The sequence below is a fragment of the Protopterus annectens genome, chromosome 7.part0 (genome assembly GCF_019279795.1).
Source record: "Protopterus annectens isolate FY-2018-M chromosome 7.part0, PAN1.0, whole genome shotgun sequence".
Classification (NCBI taxonomy): Eukaryota; Metazoa; Chordata; order Ceratodontiformes; family Protopteridae; genus Protopterus; species Protopterus annectens.
In genome coordinates this window covers 907,320,681-907,336,492 of record NC_056739.1, presented here as the reverse complement: position 1 = coordinate 907,336,492, position 15,812 = coordinate 907,320,681, and the positions used below count along the sequence as shown (strand labels likewise).

Genomic DNA, 15,812 nt, shown 5'->3' with positions numbered 1-15,812 from the left:
ATAAAATGGAATGTGGAGGAATAAAAAACAGTTAACAGGCTGTATCTGGCATCCAATAAAATTGGCACTGACAAAAGAAAGGGTGGGATGACATTTCAGCAACAGCAGCTGCTTCCATTGTGTGTTTGCCTGAAGGTATGAAAAAGCAAAAAAGTCAGGAGAAGTGGGACAGTGATGATTTGTTTTCCGTCCATAAATACAATATCAATGCAGCTGCCATGTGAACACCATTAACATTTATTGCTCATTGAGTACACTTGCTTTAAGCACAGACATGAAAGTGGAAAAAAAGCGGAGAAGGATCTCTGCAAATGCAATTTCTCTTTTTTTTCATATTTTTATGCCAGAAATGTATACTCTTCAACGTGAATCCTACCTTCACACATGTACACTAGTGCCTCTTAATTTGAAAAGTACAGGTATATAAATAAACTTACCATAACAGTAGATGTTCAAATCATTAGGGCTTTAGCAACCTAAGGTATATGGGTTATATCTTGATAAGAACATGCCATTATTAACAGCCGGCCAGCTTTCAAAGTCACAGAGCACATTACACATGCTCATACCATTAGCCTGAGCTGACTAAAAAGAGTGATTTGAGTGCCAAGCATTTCAGAGCTTTCATGCCAACAGAGAAGAGGTTAAAGTCCTGAAAAGGACAATGCTAAGAATATAGATATCCTCACCCTGGCAACAAATCATACAAAAATAAGGGTGATGGAGGAAGCAGCTATTGCCGTATTAATCATTTGAATATCTATTGTTATGCTAAATTTAATTACCCAGATGTACTATGTTCTTCATTAAGATCACTGCTGTAGTCGCCTTAGCCATATGGGTAGTTTACAAACAGCTTAGACTAACTGGGAGGAGAAAGGATGAGGGTCCAAGAGGCCCTGGAGAATGGTTCTAGCCAAGCTTACCCTACATCTTGCAGACGGAATCTAGTTTATAGTGCTTTGTAAAAGAGAGCAAAGAGGAACAAGTTGCTCCTTCAAGAATACTTCTATAATGTAACCCTTTACAAAATGCAAACTAAAACAATGAGTAAAAAGGTCACCCAGATAACCAACTGGTTAAAGAATAAAAAGAAAAACCTAGCAAAGCTAGACTTCTAACCGTGTGATACCTTAAATCTCTTGCATCAGAGGCCTCATGGGGTAAATGCAAATCACCCTTTAAGGATATCAGGTGTTTCAGCTAAATGGCAATTCTAAATGTCCATGGCTTTTTCTTTTACTTTAATTTTTAAGTCTATATATAAACAATTTCTGGCCATTAAAGCCAAAGTCCTCTAGCTATGGACATGCATGTTTCTGCCTTCTTATAACATCATCAGCCCAGCATAAAAGGAATGTTTGACTTTTGGAAACACAGGGTTGTCATACTCCACTGATATCCATAAACATAAGGGTGTCTACAAAATATCCCAACTAACAAACTAAAACTATGAGTAAAAAGGTCACCCAGATAACCAAATGGTTAAAAAACAAAAAGAAAAATTTAGCAAAGCTAGACTTCTAACTGTGTGCTACCTTAAATCTCTTGCATAAGAGGCCTCATGGAATATATGCAAATCACCCTTTAATGATATCGGGTGTTTCAGCTAAATGGCAATTCTGGATGTCCATGACTTTTTCTTTTACTTTCATTTTTAAGTCTATTTATGGACAATTTCAGGCCATTAAAGCCAAAGCCATCTAGCTGTGGACATGCATGATTCTGCCTTCTACTCTCTGTTTTAGTTTGGTAGTTGGGATATTTTGTAGACACCCTAATGTTTATGGATATCAGCTGGGTATGACAACCCTGTGTTTCCAAAAGTCAAACATTCCTCTTATGCTGTGCTGATGATGTCATAAGAAGGCAAAAACATACATGCCCACAGCCAGAAGGCTTTGGCTTTAATGGCCTGAAATTGTCCATAAATAGACTTGAAAATGAAAGTAAAAGAAAAAGTCATGGACATTCAGAATTGCCATTTAGATGAAACACCTGATATCCTTAAAGGGTGAATTTCATGAGGCCTCCGATGCAAGAGGTTTAAGGTATCACACAGTTAGAAGTCTAGCTTTGCTAGATTTTTCTTTTTGTTTTTTACAAAAAGCAAGAGATGAAGCCAAGGCCCTGGTAGAATCAGCATGAGAAAACCATTTGGAAATAGCCTGTTATGACATGGTTTGCCCTTTTTTCTGCATTCACAAGGAATGAACAACTAATCAGAGTTCTAAAAGATTTTGTTCTGACAGGATAGTACTCAAGTTGTCTGGGAACATCCGAGCTATGGAGTAACCTCATTATCTTGTTTATATGTTCTGGAAACAAGACAGGGAGATGGACATCCTGGTTTACACTAAACTCAGATACCACGATGGACATAAATAAAAACTTAGTTCTGAAGGAAACCTTATCTTTGCAGAAAATGAGACAAGGCTGGGCCACCATAAAATCTTGCAACTCAGTTGATCTTCTTACAGAAGTCAGAGCAATTAGGAATACTGTTTTCCACGTCAAGAACATAGAGGCAGCCTGATGAGCTGGTTCAAATGGAGCAAGATTTAGTTTTTCAACATAAAATTAAGATCCCACAGCATGTAACACTCCTTTCAGAAACATTTTAACATGAGATTGCATTGAATGAGGGGATCCATGGGCAGACATACTGAAATGGCTGACAAATGAACCTTGACAAAGGAGTAAGACAAGCCAAAGGATTATAACTCAGACAAATGATGTAGAACCGCAGAAACCCAGTCCCCGAAAGGTGTTGGCTCCTGTCTTGGCAAAAACTAGAAAATCGTACTTATTTGCTAATCCAAGATTTGCTAGTAACAGGTTTTCTTGCTTCTTTGAATACCTGCTGCATGTCCTCAAAAAAGCGGAGCCAACTGTTTTGGAGACTGTGCATGTAACACTCCTTTCAGAAACATTTTAACATGAGATTGCATTGAATAAGGGGATCCATGGGCAGACATACTGAAATGGCTGACAAATGAACCTTGACAAAGGAGTAAGACAAGCCAAAGGATTATAACTCAGACAAATAATGTAGAACCGCAGAAACCCAATCCCTGAAAGGTGTTGGTTCCTGTCTTGGCAAAAACTAGAAAATCGTACTTATTTGCTAATCCAAGATTTGCTAGTAACAGTTTTTCTTGCTTCTTTTAATACCTGCTGCATGTCCTCAAAAAATAAGTGTATAAAAGTATTAAGATTATATCATCCAAGCTGTTAGCTGCAGTTGTTTGGGGGTGAGCAAATATCAAACACACCTTCTCCTGTGTGAGTAGGTTCAGTTTTTGAGGAAGCTTGTGGTAACTGCCCCTGGCCATTTCCAAAAGAAGAGAAAACTGCTGCTGCTATTGCTTGGGCTGGAATAGTACTACCACAATAATTTTAGGACAGTCCTTCTGCATATTCAAAATTACCCTGGATCTGTTGGAAAGAGTAGAAAAGCATACAGGTACATTCCTGTCCAAGGAAAAGAAAAATCATCGGCCTTCCAGTCCTTCTTCCATGGAGTCCTGGAGCAAAATTATGCCAACTGAAAACTCTAACTGACAAGTTCCCTACAGCTAGATCAATTCCAGAAAGACCCCTGATTCAAGTTCCAATCATGAGGGCATGTCCTGTTCCTGCTCAACTTGTCTGTCACACACTTTTGCTCTGACAGTATGCAAGATGCCTGTAGAATAAGACTGTGCTAAAATATATATCCAAGGATAGCATGGCAAGACTGTGCACAGTATAAGATCTGTCCCCCCATTTGTTTTATATATATATATATATATATGACATCATTGTGGCATTCTTTGTAAACACTTGTAATGGTTTGGGGGAGCCACAGATGATTGGGAGAGTTCAGATCATTTAAAAGTGCCAACATCTTTTACATTTATGTGTTTTGGTCTGTCTTTTCTGTCCCAAAGACCCTGCACTTTTATCCCCATAGATACTGCACCCAAGCAAAGGTTATGTTATGACAGACTGTGCTGAAGCTGGAACGGAAAATGGGAGACCTGGATTCTGATAGATTTACTCTCCACCAAAAACTTTCCCTTCTTACAAACCCCAAAACTGGAATCTGGAATGTCAGGGGATATTCATGTCCATACAGATTTCAGTTACCAGTGGAGTCTTGCTTGAGGAATCATGGGAATCACAGAAGCCATGAGACCCCAAATCCTGAGATATTAATTTGTGGAGACAGTAGTCTGAGTGAAAAAAACTTAGCAAAAGATCTATAAACAGATCTACTTTTTCCTAAGGAAGAAAAGCTCTTTGAAATGAGCTATCTAGGAGACACCCCAGGAAATCAATCCTGTGGAAAGAACTCAAACAAGGCTTTTATATGTTTTACAGGAACCTCAGTCTGTGTAGGATATCCTTCACACAGGTAAGGGATTCCTGACATTTTGAAAAAGACTCTGCAATGTTAAGCAAGTTGTCTTAAATAAGGAAAAATGAGACCACTTTACAGTCTCCGATAAGATATTACAGGAGTAAAACACTTTCTAAATACCTTTGGAGCAGAGGACAGATCAAAAGGCAATGCAGAGAACTGATACTGTGATCTAGACACACAACACGACAAGAAATGTCTGAAATCTGGATCTATAGGAAAATGAAGATGTTCATCTTTTAAATCTAATATTATGAGAAAACACAAATTGGGAATGAGAGGTAACAAGTTGTGAATGGATACCATTTTGGACTTGGGCAATATCACAAACAGATTTAGAAAGGATATATCTAAAACTGGTCTCCATTAATCTTTTCTCTTTGACACCAGTAACTTTCTTGAATTAAATCCTTCTCCTGATCGAGAAAGAGGGACTGCTTCTATCACCACTTGAAACAGTAGATGCTAAAGGACAGGTGGGAAAAGAAATTTGGTTTAGCAGGTGAGGAGAAATCCCTCAAAAGGGAGGGAGAGACTCACACTGTCATTTGTAACCATAATGGATTGCTTTCAAAATCCATTTGTCTGAAACTATCTGTTGCCAAAGAGAGAAATGACGATTTAGACTTCCTGGAAGAAGTAAAGGTCTGCCTGGGTGTGATACGAGAGGGGAGTCTTGTAGTCAGTTATTCAGACTTAGACTGTCCTTTGTTCTGTGGGGTTCCTCCTTTCTTTTAGGAACATCCCTGTCCCTGCCACTACTTTTTTAAATGTTTACTTACCACAGCTTGTTGTGTTTGTTTATTTTGTTTTGTGAAAAAGGTTTAAGAGGTAGAATTCAACTCCACGGTAAACCTGGGAAGGAAGGCTAAAAATTTTGAGAAATTCCATGAATGAGTAAACCTCTCTCATCACATTTTAAGGAACTCTGCAGCAGATGGTCCAAAAAACTGTCTATGGATTCAAAATTTCAGCTTCAACATCTTCTGGAAGGGCAGTTCCAGAGACAGCAGCCCTGCTACAGGCATCAGCAGAATCATAAACTCAGTTTAATCAGTGGGTAGGTACATGAGACACAGAAACAATTAAGTTACACAAAGAAATCTTTTTTTTTTTAGAAGAAGAAATAGATGTCATAACATTTTTCATATTTTCAAAAGAGGCAAACATACAATTTAACATATGAGCTTTACAGCTAAGAATTCTAAAAATAAGCATTGCAGAACACTCTTTTTCCCCCAAATCTATCATAAGCCTTCTCAATATTTTGTTTAAACATCTTTATTACATTATCATTTAAGACATAAGCAAATATACATTAACAGAAAAGAAAACAAACCATATTAAGATTTTTTTCCCATTTACATACATAATACACCAAACATCTTTCCATTCCTTATAACTATCATCAGTCCAACATTACATAAATGACTAAATTCCTGCCTTCCCCTAAACCTCACTCTTCCTCCTCTTCCTGAACACTATTTTGAATGTATTGTTCCCCAAATTTCCATTTATTTCTATGCAATTTGCTTTTTCCGTTTTCTGAAGATCCCTCTTCCAGTTATTTTACATGTTTTATACTATTCAATCCTTCAAATACAGTAAGTTTAGGCTTTGACTTCCATTTTCTAGTAGTAGTTTTTTGGCAGCCAACAGAATTAAACTTAATAAGGCCTTACTATGTCTACAAAATGCAAATCCTGAGTCCTAGCGCAAAAGAATCATTTCCTTACTTTTAGCTGTTTGCTCACCCAATCTTTCTGGCAAAGTATTCTGCAGGGAATTTTTAAAATCTGTCAACTTATTACACTTCCAAAACTTATGTTCGTAGCTAACTCTTTCATTCCCATCACACCTTCAACATTTAATATCTACATGAGGAAAAATTATTTGAAGTCTGTTTGAGGTATAAAAATACCTATGCAAACACTTCCAAGCAAAGATCCTAAATCTTTTGGACATTGCTGTATACTTGATAGACATACATATGTCCTCCCACTGTTCTACTGTAGCTTGCTTTTTCAGTCTCTCTTCCCAAAGTTTTCTAACTTCCTCTGATTAATTCTTATAGTTATGCAATACTTTATATGTTCAACTAAAATGCCTTTTTTAACAGCAGCTTCTGTTCTAGATACAACTAAAAACTCTATCAGAGAAGGTCTTTTGTTTAAGATTCCACTATCCCTTTCTCTTTCCCACTACTCTGATATCAGTCCCTGGTAGGGAAGGTAGTCTCTACCCTGCATTCCAAATGTCTTCTTGGTCTTATCCCACTCTATTGCTGTTCCCTCTCTAGTTATTTGTTTCAAATACATTGGTTCTTTTACCAGTTTTCTCTGGTAAATTACAGCCCCCTCTTGTCTATTTTCTGTACCCCTTCTTACAATCCTCCCTGTTGACAAAATCTCCTTTTTTTCATTCTCCTGTTTGCTTAGTTCTTAGAATAGTTTCTGCTACTTTATGAATATAATTTTCTGTATGATTGTTAATATTCTCATTAAGGATCTGCATCAAATATCCCACTCTCTATTTCTTGAGCTCCCTCGTTTCATCATCATCCCTTTTCAGACTGAATTATAACCTTCTGCTTGTGTTACGTATATGAACCTTAACTGTGTAGCTCTAAAATATCCCTTCAAATCATGTAATCCTAAAATATCTTGTTCTATTGGAAGGATCAACATATCCCACTTAACTCTTGCCCTCTCCCCCCCCCCCAAGACAAATTCTTTCAACTCTTTATTATTGTCCACAACTTCTCTTCTGATTGATAAAAATATGCCTGACCCGTATATAAAGCTAAAGGGACTAAAAACATTTCCACTGCTTGTATCTTACTACCATATCCATAAACAATAGCTTCAAGTTTCTCAGTTTTGTTTTATCTTTTGTTTAGTCTCTTCTCTCATAGCCTAAGCTGCCATAACAGAAACCTTTTTAATTGATCCTCATAAATATTTCATCTTATCATGTCCCCATAAATATGGGTATTGTTGAGTCAATTTGTATTTGTAGGTAGGTAATTTACAGCTATAGCCTTTGTTTTAACTTCATTAATACTACATCCTGAAAAGATACAAAACTGTCTCAAAATGTTCCACAATACTAAGATATACTTTTCTGGATTTATCAGGTACAAAATAGTATCATCTGGAAATAAGGCAAACTTTCCTTGATTACCCTACCGACTATATCCTTGCATTTCTGAGTCCTTCACTTTCTTTGCCAGTGGCTCTAAGTATAAAGCTAATAACAAAGGGGAAAGAGGAAACCCCCTGCCTAGTTCCTCTGTTCAGACACAACTTATCAGAAAGGAAACCTTCCACTTTAATTCTTGCCTCCAGTTTTTCATATATCTTCTTAAGGAACCTTATTATAGTATCAGTGAATGCAAATGCTTCCACTGCCCTACTCATACAATCCCAGCTTACTCTGTCAAATGATTTCTCTGCATCAAGACTAACAAGAGCAGTATTTTCTACATTCTGATTCCCTGTGGATCATCATTGTTCTATTAATGTTTTCAAACGTTTGCTTTTATCCCAGTCATATAGCTATAACTTCTTAAGATATTTCTACCTTCTCTAATAACTCTTGAAGAATTTCCACTACCCATTCCTTAAATTCCTCCCTCTTTTTAATAGATAGTAGGAAAACACTAATGTGTCTCATTTTTAATTCATTACCCTGCATTTTACCTTGTTTTTTTACTGATGCATGATCTGAAATAGTTACTAGATGTGTGTCAAAGCTTTCAATTAAATGCACATGTTCCTGTGAAATATAATTTCCATCTAGTCTTGCAGTTATTGTACCTTGGGGAATAACATGTACATTCTGTCAGAGTTCCTATTACTGAATTTGCATCTTCTATACCCAATATTTTCATACATTTATTCATAATTCTACCCTCTTTTGTTATAATTTCCCTTCTAGGTCCCCCGATACAGTCACACTATTACAGATCAACTTACAGTCCCCACCTTTAAGTAATATTCCTTGCTGAAAGATGAATATTTCTCACAAAATTTTCTTAAGTTCCATAACAGCAGGTTTTGGTGTAATATAAATACATGCCAGAGCAAACCTCCTCAGTTGTCAATAGCCCCAAACAACCACAAATCTACCATCATTGTTTTTTCCTCTATCATTATTGGAGTCCCTTTAGGAATTAGTATAAATACTCCTCTTTTCCTTCTCCCCTTATATTCTGTTGAATATCCATCCTGAAATCCTTTCCTTGTGAAATTCACATGCTCACTTCTTTCCAAATATGTTTCCTGCAGCATTGCTATTTGCACTCTGCATTTCTTAATATAATTCACTACTCTTTCCTTTTCTTCTATACATTTAAGGCCATTTACATTCCAAGATAATATGGGCAGCATACCCATTATAATAAAAAGCTGATGATTCCATGTATTATACATGTCAGTTTTTTTGTATATGTATTTTCAGCTTTCATATTACACGTACACATTAATGTTTGTCAGGATGATCTTTTATACAATTGTTTCATCTCATCTCCGTTTGAACCATGGCATTAAACACAGACCAAAAAACAAGGAGGATGGAGGAGGGGAACAGTTACTGAAGCAGTGATCAACTGAACATCTAATATTACGGCACGTTCAACTTACACAACTGTACTATGTTCATTATATTGATCACTGCTGCAGTAGCTTTAGCTAAATGGGTAGATTATGATAGTTAACTACATTTGGGAGAAAGAAAGAGAAGAGTCCCAGCAAAGCTTGGTCTGGACCTAGAGGAGGAGTCAAGCTTATAGTGCTTTGTACAACTATACACAGAGGACAAAACGGCAACTTGTAGAATACTTCTAGAATTCAACCCTTTCCAAAAAGTCACAGATGAAGCCAAGGCCCTGGTTGAATGGGCCTTGACCTTACCTGGAACAGATTTGTTATGGAGAGTATAATAAAATGTAGCAGCATTGGACAACCATTTGGAAATAGTCTGCTTTGACACAAGTTTTCAGTTCTTCTTACCTTCACAAGAAATAAACTATTGATCCAAAGATCTAAAAGATTCAGTCCTGCCATGATAGTTCCTAAGTTGTCTGTGGACATCCAAGGTATACAGTATCCTTTCTCTCTAATTTTTAGGTTCAGCAAAAAAAAACAGGGAGATGGACAGTTTGGCTTAAAGTAAACTTGGATACCGCTTTAGACATAAAAGAAGGATTAAGTCTCAAGGAAACCCTGTCCCTATATAAAATGAGATATCATTGACTCACCATAAGGTCTTACAACTCAGATACACTTTCTTTCAGCGGTCAGAGCAATCAGTAAAAATGTTTTCCATATTAAGAACCTCAAGTTAACCAGATTAGCTGGTTTAACTGGAGCAAGTATTAACTTCTCTAACACAAAATTAAGATTCCAAGAAGGGGCCACCAGTTCAAGTGGAGGCCTCTTATACAAAATCCCTTTTAAGACCATCGGACATGCATTGAAAGAGAAGGATCCATGGGCAGACATGCTAAAATGTCTGATAAATGAACTTTGATAGAGGAATGTCTGTAAGGAAGCTTGTGGTAATTGCCCCCCGCCATTTCTGAAAGAAGGGAGAACCATGGCTGCCTGGGCCAGAAGGGAGTCACCAGAATGATATTGTGAGTTTCCTTCTGAATCTTCGGAAGTACCCTGGATATTAATGGAAAGGGTGGAACAGCATACAGGAACACTGCTGTCCAAAGAAAATTAAAAGGCACATGTCTTCCTGGTTCTTCCTGAGTAGAGTCCTGGGAAAGAATCTTGCAATTTGATTTTGCCTACTCTTTGAACAAAGGTCTTCTTGAAAAACTCCCCACATATGGATCAAACCTTTGAAGACCCTATGAACTCATTTCCATTTGTGAGGGTCTGCCCTGGTCCTGTTCAGCTTGTCTGCCACATAATTCTGCTCTGAATGAATGTAGGAGACCTGTAGAGTGAAAGTGTGCTGTGAAGCTATACTTAAAGCAAACATGGCTAGTCTACAAAAGGGATATGACCTAGCCTGGTTCTCTCTTGCTTGTTGACATACCACATGTCTGTGGGGGATTGTCTGAAACCACTTGAAGAGGTCTCTGGGATCAAAGATCGCTCAAAGAGTTGAGTGCCGTAATCAGGGCAAGCATCTCCTAGATATTTATGTGCTTGTATCTGTCCCTGGTGCCCCACACCCTGCACTTTAATCCCTCCTCAAACTGCTCCCCAAGCAAAGTCCAAAGTGCCTGTAATAACTGACTGCTTTGGAGCAGGGAGAGTGGATTTAATTATTTATTTTGTATTTGTTTTCTGGGTTTCAAGGATATCTGTAGTCTCCACCAAACGATCTCTTTTCTGACACATGTCAGCACTGGGATTTGAAAAGATAAATGGTGTCGATGATGAGACCAAAGACATTTCAGATACCACTGTATTTTTTCATCTGCAGTCTTGCCAGGGGTACCATGAGAATTCTATATGCCATGAGATCCAAAATCCTGAAGTACCCCCCTGCAGTGATCAAAGTCTTAATGGAAAACATTAGAAATAGATCTAAATAAAGATCTTTGAACTAAGTGCCTAGATGACATCGTAGGAACACAATCCTGTGTGAAGGAGACAAGAAAGAATTTTGAATGTTCTCTTTGAATCCCAGATTGTGTTAGAGATCTCTCACCTAAGAGAGAGATTCCTGACACTTTGAAAAAGACTCTGCAAAGATAAGCAAGTGGTTCTATAATACAAGATCAAAGCTTTACTTAATCGAATAAGTAAAGCTTGAACTTGTAATATCTAAACAGTAAATTGTTGAACGGACAATTTAACCAAGGGAAACACTTCCCTTGGCCGTTTTATGGAGTATGCTCGTTTCTCCAATTTGGAGTGATCTCGGAGTTGGTATATTTAGGTGGGGGGAGTGTGGGGGGGCACAGCCTCCCACATCGGGGGGGGGGGGGTGAAGCCTCCAACTTGATTTGGATGTAAAGTTTTTTTTTTTGATTCGGCCAAGGGAAGTGTTTCCCTTGGTTGAATCGGCTGTTCGACAATTTTAGCTGTCGATATTACAAATCGAACTTTAGTTATTCAATTAACTAAAGCTTCGATCTTGTGATACAGACGCAAGCAAGTCATGCAAATATGGGAAAAAATGGATACTGTGAAGCTTGCAATGAGCTGTAACTGAAGCTAGACACTTTGTGAACACTTCTGGTGCAGTGAATAGTCCAAAAGGTAAGCCAGTGAACTGATAATGTGATCCAGACACACCCAACTTTAAGAAATATGTACAGTATGAATGAATAGGGGATGTGAAGAAAAACAGGTAGAAATAAATGCGTCTGATCTGGGGAAAAAGAATGACCTCCTGGAAAGGAGGAATTTCCTCACACTGGCATCTGTACCATGATGAATGATTTTCCAAACCCATTTGTCTGAAACAATCTTGCTAAAGAGGAAAATAGACATTCAGACTTTCTTGAAGAAAAAAAAGGGGAAGGTGGGGGTGGTCACAAGGTTTCTTGAATACTCATTCAAATGTGCCAGACTGTCTTTGGCTCAGGAAGTCTGAAACATTTCTTTGGAAACCCCCTTATCATTTATTCTTAATAGGTTCATAGATGTTTACTATGCTAATAACGACAAGGGCCTTTTTAAGCCTAGCCATGAAAACCTTAATCAGGATGCCAAACTCTTAAATTTCTGCTTACCTGAATTTGTTGAGACTGTTAAATAATTTTTTGTCAAAATTAGATGAGGAGATAGAAAATCCTTTGGAAAATTTGGAAAAGGAGAGCTGAAAACTCTTAGGGATTCCCCTTGATTAGTTTGCCCCTTTTATCACAGTTTTGATCACCTCTGCAGCAGAGGGGCCAAAGATCCAAGGAAGAATTTAAAATCTAATTTTTGACATCATCTGGGAAGCTCTGAGAATGCGGCCATGAAGACCTCCTTAAACCAGTACCAGTGGCCATACTCCTGGAAGAAGTATCAACAGGGTCATACACATGATCAAAATAATGTATAGTGACCTATACAATAGAAGAAACTAAGTCATTTAAAGCAGAGGTTTCTTCATAAGAAGAAAATGCAGATAAAGATATTCGTCTTACTTTCATAATTTGTCAGAACAAAATCTAAACATATGAGCCTGACAATTCAAAACTGCAAAAATCAAAACTGCAGAAGTATACATTTTTTCCTATAACTATCAATACTCTTCTCATCCTTATCACAAACAGTATGACTGGAATTAGCTAAGTGTCCTCTGTGTGAATCAGAAATCTGAGGAAAAAAAACTGTATATAACCCTGCATCTTCCTGTCCAAATTCAGAATCTTGAATGTCTTCAGGAAACGAGGAATCCCATCTTCTTTTACCAAAAACTACTTTACAAGAAGAAGCAATATCCTGAATTAAACCCTGAGCCAGGCCCAGTAAACTACTTCTACCCAAATAAATTTGAGGAGTAGATATGTTTGGTTTTCTGTTTCTTTTTGACAGGAAAAATGGCCAAATGTGTTACTAACGGCAGCAGCTGCTTCTCCAGGGATGGACACAGTATTCTGATACAATAAGATAATCTTCTCAGTTCCCTCTCCCAGGACCAACAATAGTGGCTTTCCTTTGTCCACTGAGGGGACTCCAACAGCCACAGAGCTTGTGGCTAACCCCCAGTTCATAGTGGCTGTAGATGCTACACCAGAGGGATTCAAGGTAAAAAAAAAAAGTGGTTTGAGGTACAACAAATGGCCACAGTAATCACCTGTGGCTAAGGTAAATTGATAGTCTGCTATGGTGGCAAAGGCTGTTTACTTAACTTTTTCTTTTTGTGGCTGGAGGAAGGATCAATTGTGGGACCGGAAGGTCTGTTCCATAGTCAAGCTGAAAATGGTGGGGAAGACAAGCAGCAGCTGCCAGTAAAACTACCAGTCCACAGAAGTTACTTTTTATGACAGAAAAAACCCACAGTAAAAAAAGCATTGTATGACACCACAGCAACCCCACAAAGGAAAAATAAACATGATTTCTCCACAGAAGAGTTATAAGTTAGTTTACATTATTTTTAAACTGACAAAAAAAAGAGTGCTCTATTTAGAAGTACATTTAAGTCTCGAGACAGTCCATTAAAACACCACACTCATAAGTTTAAAATAACTATCCTGAAGATGAAAGTAATAAAACATCAATAAAATTTAAAAAATTGATTTTTTTTTGTTCCTCAAAGGGAACTTATCTGTCCACCAAAGGAAAGCACAAGTCAACCGTCAGTCCTCAAAGCCTCAAAGGAATGTACTCTTCGGTGGTAGCAAAGCTCTGAAGGGCTTCGTGCCTAAACTTGCCTTTTAGTCAGCTTTGCTCAAGCTACTTGACAGTTTGGGAGCATGGAAGGTGCCTTAAAACTTTGGAAGCTGGCCAGATGTTATATCCTTGGCAGGATATAACATATATAGCTAAGGCTACTGCAGCAGTGACCACTGTGATGATCATTAAATATTGTTTTACTTACAGTTACTTTTTTCCCTTTTAGTGTCCTTCTAAACATTAATGACATAAAGTAGGGTATATTCTTTACAGTCTACCCACATTTAAAAAGTCAACAAAAGTCTAGTCTTTCTCAGCCACTTTTTCTTGCAAAAAAAACCCAGTTATGTACTTACCATAACTTGGCATCTGTGGTATCCTGTCACTATTCTTCACTCTTGGGTCTTGGCTCATCGGATCTGAGCCGGCAACTTTACAGACAGCTTCTAGACTCGAGCTCCTCTCACTCCCATGATCTCTTGCTACCCTCTAACCCCTCAGATTGAGTTTGCCCTAAGCTAGAAAGCAGCTAAGGAAGACCTTGACCACCAGATAGAACATCTCCACATCCTCTAGATCCTACAGGACAGGGGATGGAAGGAGGGATAGTGATGAATAGTGACATAGGATAACACAGATGCCAAGTTATGGTAAGTACATAACTCTTTACCTGATGTTATCCATGTCACTATTCCTCACTCTTGGGTCAGTGCCCCAGCTGCCCTGAATCCTGGGCATAGAAGGAGATGCAGAAGAACTGTGAAGCTGAAGGAAGCTCTGTTCCCGGAGACAATGTCAAGTTTGTAGTGACTAACAAAAGTGTGATGAGAAGACCACGTGACTGCCGCACAAATGTCATCTATGGAATGGCACACAAGATAGGCAACTGATGTAGCCATTGACCTAGTGGAATAAGCTCTGCTTGGACCTGGTAAGGATAAAACCACTGGATGAATAAGCAAAGGAAATGCACATCGAAATCCAACAGGAGATAGTTATTTTGGACACCGCCTAACCATTCCTGTTACGAGAGAATGCCGCAAACAGCTGGTCAGACCGGCTGAAACTCTTTGTCCTATCTAAGTCGAAACATAATTGTCTATTCACATCTAGCATATGCAATAGATATTTCCCTTTATTAGCAAAATTTGGGAAGAAAACTGGCAATTGGATTGACTGGTTCAGATTTGCTTCTGTGGTAACCTTAAGCATGAACGAAGGGTTAGTTCGAAGGGCCACTCTGTCTTTATGAAAAACCATGAAAGGCAGTTTGATAGAGGAGCTGCAGTTCCGAAACTCTTTTAGCTGAAGTTATGGCTACTAAAAAAGTCTTCTTCCATGACAAGAATTTGATATCACATGTGGCAGCAGGCTCAAATGGAATCTGTGTGAGAGATTGCAGCAGAAAAGAAAGGTCCCAAGGAGAGGAAGGATCCATGGCAGGAGGTCGGAGCAGAAAAAAACAGTTTTAAAAATGCTTTACACAAGTGAGAGGAGAAGGTAGGTTCCTCGCAAATATGGAAGTTGGAAATAGCTGCTAACTGCACTTTAACAGTCGAGACACTAGCTCAATCCTAAAAAGCAAAGACAAGAAGAGCAAGACATCTGAAATGGAAGCCAAAGCTGGATCGGGATCACACTGCTTAACCCAAATAGAAAATCTTTTCCACTTACTAGCGTAAATCTTTCTAGTGGAAGCCTTCTGAGAGGCCAGGATAATATTCTTAATGGGAGAAGGTAGCCTGGGCTGATTCAGGATTACTGGAAGTGAACAAACTATGCCATCAGATGAAGCGTCTGGAGGTTGGGAATTGGAAGCTGAGAGGGATGGGAAATCAGACCTGGAATGGGATCTAGCACCCAGGGGGGTACTTCAAATGAGGCCAAAGAAGGGGGAACCACACCTGCTGAGGCCAAAAGGGGGCAATGAGGATCAAGGTGGCCTTGAGGTGATCAGCTTTCTGAAGTACTTTGGGAATGACAGGCAAGGGAGAATAAACATAAAGGAGACCTGGGGGCCAATCATGAACCAGAGCATTCCTGGGGGATTTCTCATCTGGGGGGAATCAGGGCAAAATACCAGCTGGATTTGTGGTTGAGAGGGGAAGAAA

At 38.5% G+C, this 15,812-nt stretch overlaps 1 protein-coding gene across 1 annotated transcript in view; it reads right to left on the bottom strand.

Annotated features, from left to right (window-relative positions):
* CACNA1D (calcium voltage-gated channel subunit alpha1 D) overlaps nucleotides 1-15,812 on the bottom strand; it is a 5,051,180-nt gene that overhangs the window by 501,762 nt on the left and 4,533,606 nt on the right. The gene's annotated exons all lie outside the window — the stretch shown is intronic.